The 13,599-nt window shown below is 35.3% G+C and overlaps 1 pseudogene across 1 annotated transcript; it reads right to left on the reverse strand.

The window, feature by feature from the left end:
- Positions 1–316: 316 nt before the first annotated feature.
- On the reverse strand, positions 317–1,246 carry LOC309857097 (small ribosomal subunit protein uS5 pseudogene; annotated as a pseudogene). Its single transcript has one exon. The product of its transcript is annotated as a small ribosomal subunit protein uS5 pseudogene (transcript).
- Positions 1,247–13,599: the final 12,353 nt, after the last annotated feature.

Genomic DNA, 13,599 nt, shown 5'->3' on the forward strand with positions numbered 1-13,599 from the left:
GATATGTTAATAACATCCATTCCAATAAGCCACCCTAAATTTATTATCATGAAACAAGACCTCAAGAAAGAGAATTCAAAATCATCCATGTATTTGCAACTTATTGCAATAAAGCCTTTATCAATAGACTTCCCTGTGCACATGGTGGTCAAATTGCTGGTGAAAACCAGCCAGATCTATTACAAGCTTTCTCATGGCTTCTCGGTAACCCAAGTGAGCCTTTATTGATACTGGGAAGGGATAAAGCAGGGAAGGGATAAACAGTGCTATAAGATTTGGCTAGACAAAAGTAATGACTCTCATTACAAAGTGAGTATTTTTTTTTCAAGCTTTAGTTCAGTTTATTTTTCTTGTATAAAACTATGTAGTAGCCACAGCTGGAGCCTGGGTCCTCTGAACAGAGACTCTGGTGTGGGTCTTCACAAGATGGTCCGTGAACTCCTGATAGGGAGACTTGGTGAACACAGTCTCCTTCCAGAGATCAGGGGTGAGATAGCTGTAGGTCTTGGAGATGGCATCGAAAGTAGCCTTGGCAAAGTTCCCTAGGGTGGCAGTGCAGCCCCTGGCCGAGGTGTAGCAGTCGTCAATACCAGCCATCATCAGCAGTTTCTTGGGCACAGGGGCCGAGACAATGCCAGTGCCTCTGGGGGCGGGGATGAGACGCACCAGCACAGAGCCACAGCGGCCAGTCACCTTGCACGGGACAGTGTGGGGCTTGCCGATCTTGTTCCCCCAGTAGCCTCGCCGCACAGGGACAATGGAAAGCTTCGCCAGAATGATGGCTCCGCGGAGGGCAGTGGCTACCTCCTTGGAACACTTGACACCCAAACCGACGTGTCCATTGTAATCTCCGATGGCGACAAATGCCTTGAACCTGGTCCGCTGGCCCGCGCGCGTCTGCTTCTGCACAGGCATGATCTTCAAAACCTCGTCCTTGAGGGAGGCTCCCAGGAAGAAGTCGATGATCTCAGACTCCTTGATGGGCAGGGAGAAGAGATAGATCTCCTCCAGGGACTTGATCTTCATGTCTTTGACCAGGCGGCCCAGCTTGGTGACGGGGATCCACTCCTTGTCCGCGGCCTTGCCCCCGCGAGCTCCGCGGCCTCGGCCCCGGCCCCGACCACGGCCCCGGCCCGCCCCGGCCCCGGATGCCGCTGCCGAAGCCACCGCGGAAACCGCCACGGCCTCCCATTCCAGGGCCCCCGGGCCCTCCGGGCCCTCTCGCAGCACCGGCGTCATCCGCCATTTGGTGTTCTCTCGGAGAGGAAACAAAGTGAGTATTTTAAAGCAAAAGAGCCTGTTGGGAATATTGTTTTATAAAATAGTGGTTTTTTTTATTAACTTTTTAAAATTCAATTAGGTAACATATAGTGTACCAATAGTTTCAAATGTAGATTTCAGTTATTCATCCATAGCATATAATAGCTAATGCTCAGTACTTACTGTTATAGCTTCTTGAAAGCAGAATTTTAACCCACTGAGCCACCCAGGCGCCCTTGAAAGCAGAATTTTAGATCACATTTTCTGATTACTTCCATGTCGTACAACACTTTCCTGCTAGCAACCTTCAAAACATACTGTTTCTTAGAGGAATTTCTTTAATAATAAATAAATAGGAATTCATTTAAATTTATAAATATATAAAATAAATAGGAATTTATTTAAATTTATTTAAATATTACACACTGTTTCATTGTTCATAAATAAGGTGATGATATTATAGCCATTAGTTGGTAGCACTGATATATCACTATCTTTTTACTTCTCAGTGCATTCTCTTTACACAAATAGATATATATTTTAAAAAATGTGAATCTGTGGCAAACTTGTAAAAAACCCTATACAGTAAAGTTTATCATTTTAAGTAATCTCAATTATCTTCCTCAATTGTGATAGTATATCCTTCTATCTAGGCCAGATATTGTATGAGGGATTTGAAGAGACATACTTTTCTAAATTTCACTTTTCTCATCTGCAAAATGCTTATCATGATCCTACAAAAAAATACACTTATAATTTTTTGATGAAAATTTATTTATTTATTTTAAGATTTTATTTCTTTATCAGAGAGAGTGGGCGAGAGAGCAAGCACAGGCAGACAGAATGGCAGGCAGAGGTAGAGGGAGAAGCAGGCTCCGGCCGAGCAAGGAGCCAGATGCGGGACTCGATCCCAGGATGCTGGGATCATGACCTGAGCCAAAGGCAGCTGCTTAACCAACTGAGCCACCCAGGCGTCCCTTTTGATGAAAATTTAATCTGTATAAACAATATATTTGCTGTAATGCGTGGTTCATGGAAAACATCTTTTTTAATTATAAGCAGTATTAGAAATTAAGTAAATGTGTCTATAATATTTAAAGTTTTAACACATAATTCCACTGCTTTGCCTTATTTTCTCAAATCCCTTTACCACTTTCACTGACAGAGTCAAATGTACTTTTTCTACTAGTAGCCAGCTCTTTGTCTTTTGTCAGAAATGTGCCCTTGTGAATTATTTATAATAGAGATATTAGCAATAATAATAATAATAATAATAATAAATAGCAATGAAAATGTTAAAAAAAAAGTTTTCTTAACTAATTAGGGTTCTTAGACATCAATTAGAGGAACCACCTCGGGCAAGCAAATTAATCTGCAAGACATTCCCAGAATTAACAAGTCAGTCAGATACAGGGTTGTCTGTAGACTGAAAAGAACTAGGTTTGGAAAATAGGTAAGGACAGTGAAAAAAGTGATCAAATTTTTGGGCAAAATAAACTCTTAGGTGTCCTTTCAATGGAGTCCTGTTCATTATGTAGCAGAAACTCTGGAGATTATCTCAATCCATTGGAGTCACCCCGTTTATTAGCTTGCTATTGACAAAGTTATTTACAAACTGTAGAGCAAGAGGTTATAATGGAGAAAACTGATGGTAATGCACAGGATTCTTGTTAACAATAATGCAAGTTAGTGATTTTTCATTAGAAAACATAAATTCTATAACCCAAATTATGGGCCCAGAGCACTTCTGCTGCACAACTCTGCTTATATCCCAAATAACCATGTGAACTAGTTTTAATATCTGCTTCTCTTATTAATTTTTGAATAAAAATTCTTGACACAAGTATTTTATAATTGTGTGATAATCATGAATTTAATTTTTGGAGAACAAAACACACTTTAGCATAACTAGGTTTGTTCACAGAACCAGCCTTGGTAACACACTTCTATATGTTAGAAATGATGTAATAAATGTAGAATATTGGGCACTTGTTTGGTATTCTTTGCCATGTTTTGCACTATCTAAAAAGAGATCAGTGAACTTGGACTGGAGTTAGTAGACATGGAAGAAAATAAAATATTACAGAGAAGAATACTCTGTGGTCCACAACCTAAACGGCCTGGGATTCCCATCATTTGGATCCCTGTAGCTTTACAGAAGTCAATTAAATTTGTGTATCTCTGATTAAAGTTGTTTCCCCAGTACTTTTTCAAACATCTCTTGTAAAGTATTGTTTCCCAGAAAAAAAGGGATTTTGCACATGTATCTGCCTTTGTCTCTGGTCATGATCTCAGTCAGTATCCTGGGATCGAGCCCCATATCGGGCTTCCTGCTCATTAGGGAGTATACTTCTCAGTCTCTCTCTGCAGCTACATCCCCCTGCCCCACTCATGCTCTCTCTCTCTCAAATAAATAAATACAATCTTTAATTTTTTAATTAAAAATAAGATAAATAAATTAAAATAAAAAGTCTGGGCTTACTGCCCCATTTAGCTCCTTTTGTTTTTTTGAGTTGTATTTAAAGCAGCATGAGAGAACATGAGGCTCTCAAACTTAAAAAAAAAAGGAAAAAATTGAGTTTTGTTAGGATTTAAGATCTTGTCTGCTAGACAAAAACGTTGGCTTTGTTAACATGTGAAAATTATCAAAAGAGAATAAGATAGAATTCTAATAATTTTTGTAGAAATTAAAAATTTTCTCCAACCCAATTACATACAGACCCATTAAGTAAATTCATTCCAATGTCCCAAACCAACCTTTTCTAATAGTAATGCATCTGTGTAAACAGGGTCAACCCAAGGAATAAATAAATATTATTATTTTTTTCCTGTCTCTTCCACAGTCTCATCTGGGTATATTGGTAGCAAGCCAATTATCTATCTTATAAGACATGATATCATAAGGAAGGGTATTCTGTCCATTTGGAACAACTGAAAATCATTGTAATTTTATCTTGGTGCAGTAACTTGAGATGGCACAGTGTGGTTTATGAATATATTTTATTTTTTTTTTACTGGGAAGAAGAGATTATAGAGATATTGGTTATCCAAGAGAGACTGACAGGTGTTGATAGTTGCCAGGTCAATATCCATCTACTTTTTCCTTTAGTATCAGAAAGCACTGAGGGATTGACAACAAGGAAACTTAAAACAACATCAAATATTTTATTGTCTCTTTTCTAGTTACATTGTAACCATATGACAAAGTATCAGTCGTACAAGATATCATTCTCTTTTACCTCTATCTTTCTGCCAGAAATGTGGGCTTAATAGTGAGAACTCCAACAGCAATTTTTGCAACTGTGAATAAAAAGCCATGAAAACCTCTAAGATAGTTCACTTGACTTTCTTAAGACTCTGAACCAACACCAGAAAACACTCTCTGTAGTCTTCTTGTTAAATGAAAAATATGGTTAAACCACTTTTGACAGTCTACTACCTACAGCAAACTGTAAATCTTAATTGAAATATGTCCTCTCAGCTGTGCTTAAGCAACTGAGTCCTGAGCTTTTCAGGTTTTCAGTCTGAAAGAGTACACCTCGGGTGCTCTGAAAGGGAAGAGAAACGACACCCTGTTCTCCATATAAATTAAAGAAGAGAAATCTGTGCATTTAAGTGGGCCATATAAAATTTATCAAGCAGTTATCTCCTAACTCCTTCCTATCCAAATTACCTGATATGCTCTCCCTACTCCTTTATTCCACGTTACTGCCTTTTCACAACATGTCTTCTGTTATTTCCTTCTTGCAAGCTAGTTTTGATTTCTGCATCTAAAAAAATCAACAATCATTGTGTATTTCAATTCCCATTTTCCTCAAATGCATTGATTCTTCTTATCTATTACTCTTTTCTCATACTCAGTGTCTTTGTCTTTATGGGGTTTGTACTTTGCTTTTCCCCATCCTTTACTGCCATTATATAATCAATCTAATAACTTCTTAGAGAAAGTTAAAAATTCCCGCATAGCCACACGTGAACACAAAGTCACTGATTTTTAGCAAACCTATAAGATAGTCAGACATCCATTCAATTTCTTTTTTTTTAAGATTTTATTTATTTATTTGACAGAGAGAGATGACAAGCAGGCAGAGAGGCAGGCAGAGAGAGAGGAGGAAGCAGTCTCCCTGCTGAGCAGAGAGCCTGATTTGGGGCTCGGTCCCAGGACCCTGGGATCATGACCTGAGCCGAAGGCAGTGGCTTAACCCACTGAGCCACCCAGGCGTCCCTCCATTCAATTTCTTAACTGAGTCCCAAATGCATCCTGACTTCTAACCTAAACCTAAGCTCTACTTCTTACACGTTGTTATATGACCAAATTCTTTCAGTTCAGTATTTTGTAACATTTAAATATTAATCAGTTGATGCTTTGTTTGTGTATTTCTATGAAAATAATTTGAATACTGTAGATTTATTGTTATATTTATAGGTTTATAATCAAAGTTTCATCAGTTGAAGTTTTTGGAAATTTCAGATATAATGATTAACCTAAAATGATACTGCCTCAAATCCCTCTGATATCAAGGCCCAACACCTGATTATAGCCAAACCTGTGGTGGATAGTTCCATGGGAAATTGCAGTTACTTAACACTGATAGCATCTCATGTTCTCTCTCTCATTTTAGAATGTCTCCAACACAACCTGAAAGTGTAGGAGAGTTAATGTCCTCTGAGGACAGCTCTCAGTGAAGTGGAAATAAGAACCATAGGTAAAATTGTCAGTTTTCAGGTCTTCATGAGGACAACTTAAAGAAGTTTCTCAGGACCTTTCAGTAAAAGCAAGCCTTCATTTTCTATCCACAACAATTATATCAACAATGTACCTCTTTGACAAAGTTGCTTCTTCACTGTATCACTTTCCCATTCTTTTCTACCTTGGATAATCTCCCAGATAAACTAACAGTACTCAAATCCTTTGTCCTACTCTTTGCTCTCAGGATAAATGGAGCCAAAAGACTTAGATTAATATCAAGTTCTGAATGGGATCTTAGAGCTATTTCTGTCCAGATTTTCATAAACATAGGGACCTTTGAATTATCAGGCTATAAATAAGTTCTAAATGGAGGGGGCAAAAGCAAAAAGTAGAAATTTTTATGTTTGATTTTTAATCATGATTAATTGACTTTATTGATTATTAAAAATACTAACATTATAAAAGTGTGGATCTTTGTAAAACAATGTCTTAATGTAAGAAAGAAGTTGCATAGTCCTTTTGAGAATATTAAACCAAGTGTTCAGGTGCCATCTAATTTCTTGTTTAATCCAGAACTTTGGTGTGCATCATCTTGAGGAATAGGATTTTGAAGTCCAGACAGACTAACAGAAAACTGATCCAAATGTGTGTGTTTATATTTCTGCTTTTGTTGTAAAAATCAAAGTGTGATTTCTGGTTTAAAATGGTAAAACTAATAATGTTCATGGACTCGATTATAAATTTTCTAATTGTATGGGAAGAATCCAATAAACATAGAATTAATTGATTTGCAAATCCTCAAAGAGCTACAGGATCAGGTAGTGGTATGTTCTAATTCAACAGCATCATAATGCAGCATTTTATATGTGTGGCTAATGGATATTTTCATGAATGTTTGCTAGCTAGTCAGCCAATACAGAGAAATATTAGGTAGCGTAATTACTCACAGTTGTGTTTAATAAAATGAGAGAAAATTATCAAATGACACTAATAATAATAATCCTATAGCAGGCTAAATATTCAATGATAATTACAAGTATTAATCTAGCTTTCTTCCCTGATTATGACTCTGCTCTCCTTTATCATAATGGGAGTGAATTGTCTGCAGTGAATTGTGAAAACGCAGCAGTGACTTTGGCAGTGAAGGCCTCCCATCAATTTTGATAGGTTAAAATGATTCTGGTTGGTCTTGAGCAAATGTGTCAATTTTTTTATTCTGTGTGTGTCATAAAAGAAAGAAGCAATAGTAAATTCTTGCTGTTATTCCATGGAGCCAATAAAATCATACTGCCAACAAGAGGCTGTTGACACCATAGGTGTAGTTAACTGTCTTGAAATACTACGCCTGGAAATAAAATCCTAATATTTCACATAACCTCTTTTTTTAAAAGAAATAAAACAAAACAAAACAAAACAACTATACTGCTTACATTTAGGGCCCTGCTGTTGTGTAACTATTTTTGAACATGTCTTCTGTAATTGTATATATATATATATATATATACATATTTTTCTGTGCAATAAATTCATTTAGAGATAAATTTGGATTGCAAATTATTTTGGGGGAGGCGTGGTATTTGTGGCTAGTCTTACAAGTAAAAAGGACTAAAAGAAAGAAGAAAAACATTTTTTATTACAGCATATTTACATCTGTCCAAAGTACTTATCTACTATAATACTGACTAATGTATAATACTGTACACAAAGAAAGAAGCTAAATGAGTTATAATTCAGTCAGTGTATAGCTGGCCATTTTAAAACTTACCACTGAATCTTTCTGGTATGCAATGTGATATCTGGCAATCTGGTCCAGTTCATTACATCAGGTCATTTGTATGTTCTTATTACCATTTTGATAGCATAGCACATTTTATAACCCAGACATTTTACAATGGAACTATGATGCATGTATTTTCAAAAGTATAGACATACATGAAGCTATGAGGTCAAAAAAGATGAATGTCCGTAGTACCATATAGACTCAACAAATAAAAGTGTCCAAGGGTCTGAGTGTGACTTATGAATATTGTATAAGATTAGGCCAACATGTGGTTTTGATATAAATAATCTGTTCTTAAATTAGAATTACAATCGTTGAGTACAGTGTTGAAAATGGCAGATAGATTTTAGCTATCTTTGCTCACTAGGGAAAATGGAAAAATGTTTAGTTTGGTCAGATTTTCACTTAACTTCTGAAAAATCTTACGTTTTAGAGAACCCTTCTGAAATAAGAATCCTTAAAGACATAACCCCTTTGGCACAAGTTTTCAAGAAACTTGTTTGATGTTGTAGACAATTCTATGGCACACGTACTGTTCTAGATGTTTCATGCCAATAATATGTAAGCCATACCAAGGCTACATATACATATAGAGATGTTCCTCAGCTTACAAGGGGGCTATGTACAGAGAAACACATAAAAAATTGAAAATGCATTTAATACCCCAAAACTATCAAATATCATAGCTTACCTTAAGCTTATTTAAACATACTCAGAACACTTACATTTGCCTGCATTTGGGCAAAATCATCTTAAGCAAAGCCTATTTTATAACAAAGTATCAAATATCACATGCAATTTATTAAATATTACACTAAAAAAAGAAGAATATATATATTCTATATATATATTCTATATATAGAATGCTTGTAAGAATATCAGGTGTTCACCCCTGTAATCTTCTAGCTGACTGGAAGCTGTGGCTCACTGCCGCTGCCCAGCATCACAAGATGGCACCATATAGAACAAGAGTTTCAGGTGGTAGGTGTTGTAAGTTTTACCCAAACTGACATTGGTTTTTGTCATCATATATGTCAAGTAGTTTTCTCAGGTTTATTTTTAGAATATCCTTGTATAATGAATATTTACACTGATATCTAGTATAAAAATCTTGCAATTTAACATTAGAAACATTAAGATATTGAAAATCAATCTATTTCTTTAATTCATTGAAGACATTTTTGGCTTGTTTCCAGTACTTTCTTACTGGTTAAAAAATGAATTTGAAGTAGTCTGGATTTCATTATTATATGGCACTTTCCCTTTGATGAATACAAAGACGATATTCTATATTAGCTATCTGAGAAGAATTTATTTTTTTAATTTTATTTATTTGTAAGAGAGAGAGTGAGAGAGAGCACAAGCAGGGGGAGCAGCAGGATGAGGGAGAAGCAAACTCCTGGCTAAGCAGGGAATCTGTTGCAGAACTGAGTCCCAGGACCCTAAGATCATGACCCGAGCTAAAGGCTCAGGCGTTTAACTGACTGAGCCACCCAGGTGTCCCAATCTGAGAAGAGTTCTGTATGCTATTCCTATTAATATGCAGTTTAAAGTCTAGGTAATTAACTTAATATTTTAGTGGCTATTGCATAGATAGCACTATGTTCCAGGCAGAGAGTAAGAAAGAAATATTAAATCAACCATATTCTATGCATTCTAAATGAAAATAATTAATCGATCATAAAAATCCTTCTATTTATGGAATATCAACTTATAAGCTTTCCTCCATATAAACAATGCCAAATACCAGAATAAAGGGTCATCTAATACAAATAAAGGATAGAATTAAAGAATTCTGGTAAGCCATTTAATTTTGAAAAATGGTGTTCTATTGTTGCTGAGTTGTGGTTTTCAGTTACATAATATCTGATAAGTGTAGAAGTAACATGAGTGTTACGTGAGATGAGAAATGGTATATAATTAAGATATTTTTAAAAGTACAGATAAATACAAATTTGTAAACATAGCATTATGGAGGAGTAAAAATAAATGATAGCTACACACTCTAAAGTGAATAAAACTTGGAAAGCTAATAGAGAAGTAAAACAAGGACAGTGCAAAAAGTATGGTACATTTTTATGAAGTTCAAACAAATTCTGTGAAATCATAGATGGACTTAAAGATACTATTATGTATCAAATATTGTAAAAATTAAGCAAGGAAATAGCAAACATAAAACAACCAAAGCATACAAACTTGGGTAGATACAAGAGGTGTGATCATGTTCTACTTCATAAAGAGATGAGTTAATAGATAAATACAAGTAACTAGACTTTTTAGAAGTTAATAAAACGTTGCCTGTTATTTCTTAGTAATATAAAATATATGGTTTTCTTACAAAAACGTTTATCTTAAAATATTTAAAAATAAATTTTAGGCTACTCCTAAGGTTATATTTACTTTTCCACTGTAGGAAAAGCTGGTTGTTGTAGTTGTATTTGTTTGTTTGTTTTAGTCTCCTCCTAGTTTTTATTATTATAATGTGGAATGAGGAATGTTAGATTGAAAAGTGAATTATTTTATAGACAAAAATCATTACTTGATTCACCTCCTGGTACAGCAGATGGAACTCCTGAAAATATGCCCTTTTGCCTTATGGAAGAGTAACAGTTATGCTTACTTCTGAAACATACTTGGTGGTGGCCCTAAATAGTGACACCATAGTAAACATTTTGAATATTTGCAATTAATTTTTATAGTCATAGGGCTCCAAAAGGCACTGCAGGTATCTTAGCAGGTATTTCAATAAGGCTAAAATTTGCCTGACTGTTTAAAAATATTAGCAAGGCACAAAACATGGCAGAAGTATTGTCCTCAGATATTATTTATTTCCATATGCTCCTGATTCCAGACATGGCAAGTTATTTTTCAAATATTTATTATAAAAGTTTTTATTTATTTATTTGACAGAGATCACAATAAGGCAGAGTCAGGCAGAGAGAGAGAGGAGGAAGCAGGCTCCCTGCTGAGCTGAGAGCCCCGATCCAAGGATCCTGGAATCATGACCTGAGCCGAAGGCAGATGCTTTAACCTACTGAGCCACCCAGGCTCCCCCATGACAAGTTATTTTGATAGATGTATATACAGTGTATTTTCCAGTTATAAGAAAAATGGTTCTGCTATTTTTAACCTTTTTAAAAATTAAATAATTTTTTTCATTGAAATTTTATTTTTTAATGTTTTACTTTTCTTTTCTTTTTTTTTTAAAGATTTTATTTATTTATTTGAGAGACAGAGATCACAAGTAGGCAGAGAGGCAGGCAGTGAGAGAGAGAGAGAGAGGGGGAAGCAGGCTCCCTGCGGAGCAGAGAGCCCGATGCGGGGCTCAATCCAAGGACCCTGAGATCATGACCCGAGCTGAAGGCAGCAGCCCAACCCACTGCGCCACCCAGGCGCCCCAATGTTTTACTTTTCAATATACTACTTAGAATATAAAACCTATTCCATTTTGTAAGATGTTTACCATTTAAAAGCTGGTAATTTTCTCATTGTGTCTTCCCCTCACATTGCTTTATTTTGAATAAAAAATTTCACAATAAACATAACTGATGCTTTCCTTCTGATGGTCCCTCTGTTGGTCATATTGTATATGAGCCATGACAATTAGTTTTACAAAATTTATTGATGTTTGTTGATATGTTTTATCATAACTAATTTTCCCTCCCTTATCTAGATTCCCCAGCTTTCAGACAGGTGGACACTTCAATAAACCATACCCAAGGGATGTATCAAGTACTTCTTAGACATTCTCTCAGATCCTTGAGGTGTCATTTTGCCTAGGGATTTGCAATAGGTTCTGCCAGAGGCACCACTGTGACAACTGATGTCCATGGTCTATCTCCTGCTAAGCTCAAGAGGTCACTGGTTTCCAAGTTTATCTATACAATTAATGCATTCCAGCAAGTTCTTTTTTTTAATATTAACAAACTTATTTTAAAGTTTATATGGAGAGGCAAAGACTCACAATAGTCAACATAGTGTTGAAGGAGAACAAAGACTGAGGACTGACTTCAAAGTTTACTAAAGCGATTGGGCGCCTGGGTGGCTCAGTTGGTTAAGCCTCTGCCTTCCGGCTCAGGTCATGATCCCAGGGGCCAGGGATCGAGTCCCGCATTGGGTTCTCTGCTCAGCAGGGAGCCTGCTTCTCCTCATCTCTCTTTCTGGCTGTCTCTCTGCCCATTTGTGATCTCTCTCTCTGTCAAATAAATAAATAAAATCTTAAAAAAAAGTTTACCATAACGATAATTGTAAGCATGATATTGTAATACCACAGAAAGACTAGATTAAAGCAACAGAATATATATTATCAATTATATTTTATATATAATAGAAAAGCAAAAGCAATACAAGAGAGCAAAATACAATCTTTTAAACAAATGGTTCTGTAGCAATGGTGAAGCTAAATCTAAAAATATAAAATAAAATAAATCCAGGCAGATATCCTACACTCTTCACAAAAATGAACTCAGATTGGATTATAAACCTAAACATGAAACATGTAGAAGGTAATATAGAAGAAAATTTAAATGACCTTGGTTTTCGCAATAACTTTAGCTAAAAAACACAAGCACTGAATTTAAAAATGTCTACTCTGTGAAACACAATGCCAAGAGAATGAAAAGGCAAAGCACAGACTATGAGAAAAAATTTGCAAAATACACATCTGGCAAAGGACTGTTAATCAAAAATACACAAAGACCCCTAAAAACTCAACAATGGGGGAAAGACCGGATTAAAAATGAGCCAAAGGCCTTAGCAGATACCTCACCAAAGAAAATATTACAGATGGCAAATAAGCATATAAAAAGATGCTTCACATCATATGTCATCAGGAAAATGCAAATTAAAACAAAAAAGAGACACCAGTACATACCCAGAATCCAGAGCACTGACAACAGAACATGAAATGTTGGTGAGGATGTGGAGCAACAGGAATGTTCTTCCATGTGTATTGAGAATAAAGAATGGAAAACAACTTGGCAGTTTCTTACATAACTAAACATATTCTTGCCAGATTATTCAGCAGTAGCAGCTCTTGGTATTTATCCAAAGAAGATGAAATCTATACCCACAAAGATGTCTATAGTAGTTTTATTCATAACTGACAAAAGCTTGGAAGCAACCAAGATATCCTTCCATAAGTGAAAGGTCAAAGAAAGTGTAGTACATGCAAACAATGGAATATTATTTAATGCTAGAGAAATGAATTACCAAGCTATGAAAAGATATGAATATAAATATTTAATAAATATTTGATTTTAGGCTTCTACAAGTCTATCAATGTTATTAGTATATTTTAACAGTGAATGCTCAGCATTCATGAATTTACCTAATAAAACATTTTGGGTTCAATATTTTAAATACTTCAACCTCTATGATTATATTCCTAATAATTTTGAATTGGGGTAAATAAACCTTAATTTTTTGTAACTTGTTTCTTATTGCAAGAGAGCTCAATGAAATTTTAGAAAATAAAAATTTACAAAAAAAAAGTTTAGTTTATTATTGCCAAATAATTTAAAACTTTATCTTATATTCAAATACATATATTTTTCTAAATTGATTTATATGCTACTAAAACCAAAAACTTTTAGTTATACTAGATTTCATATCCTGCAATCAATGCCAGAAATCCATCTGGCAATGATTTGTCTTAAATAGAGTTAAGATGGGTGTTACTACAATGCAAGATGGAAACAAAGATAGTATAACAATAGGTGATACATAACTTTTCCGTTTTGATCAAGTTACTAATCTACAAAAGGCTTTTATCAGTGACAGACTTGGGAATTTAACAAAACTTTTAAACTAGCATGTGCGACTCATTCCTAGAAAACAACACAATCAATAACACTTTATTTAGATTAAA

Source organism: Mustela nivalis, assembly GCF_964662115.1.
Source record: "Mustela nivalis genome assembly, contig: HAP1_SCAFFOLD_363, whole genome shotgun sequence".
Classification (NCBI taxonomy): Eukaryota; Metazoa; Chordata; class Mammalia; order Carnivora; family Mustelidae; genus Mustela; species Mustela nivalis.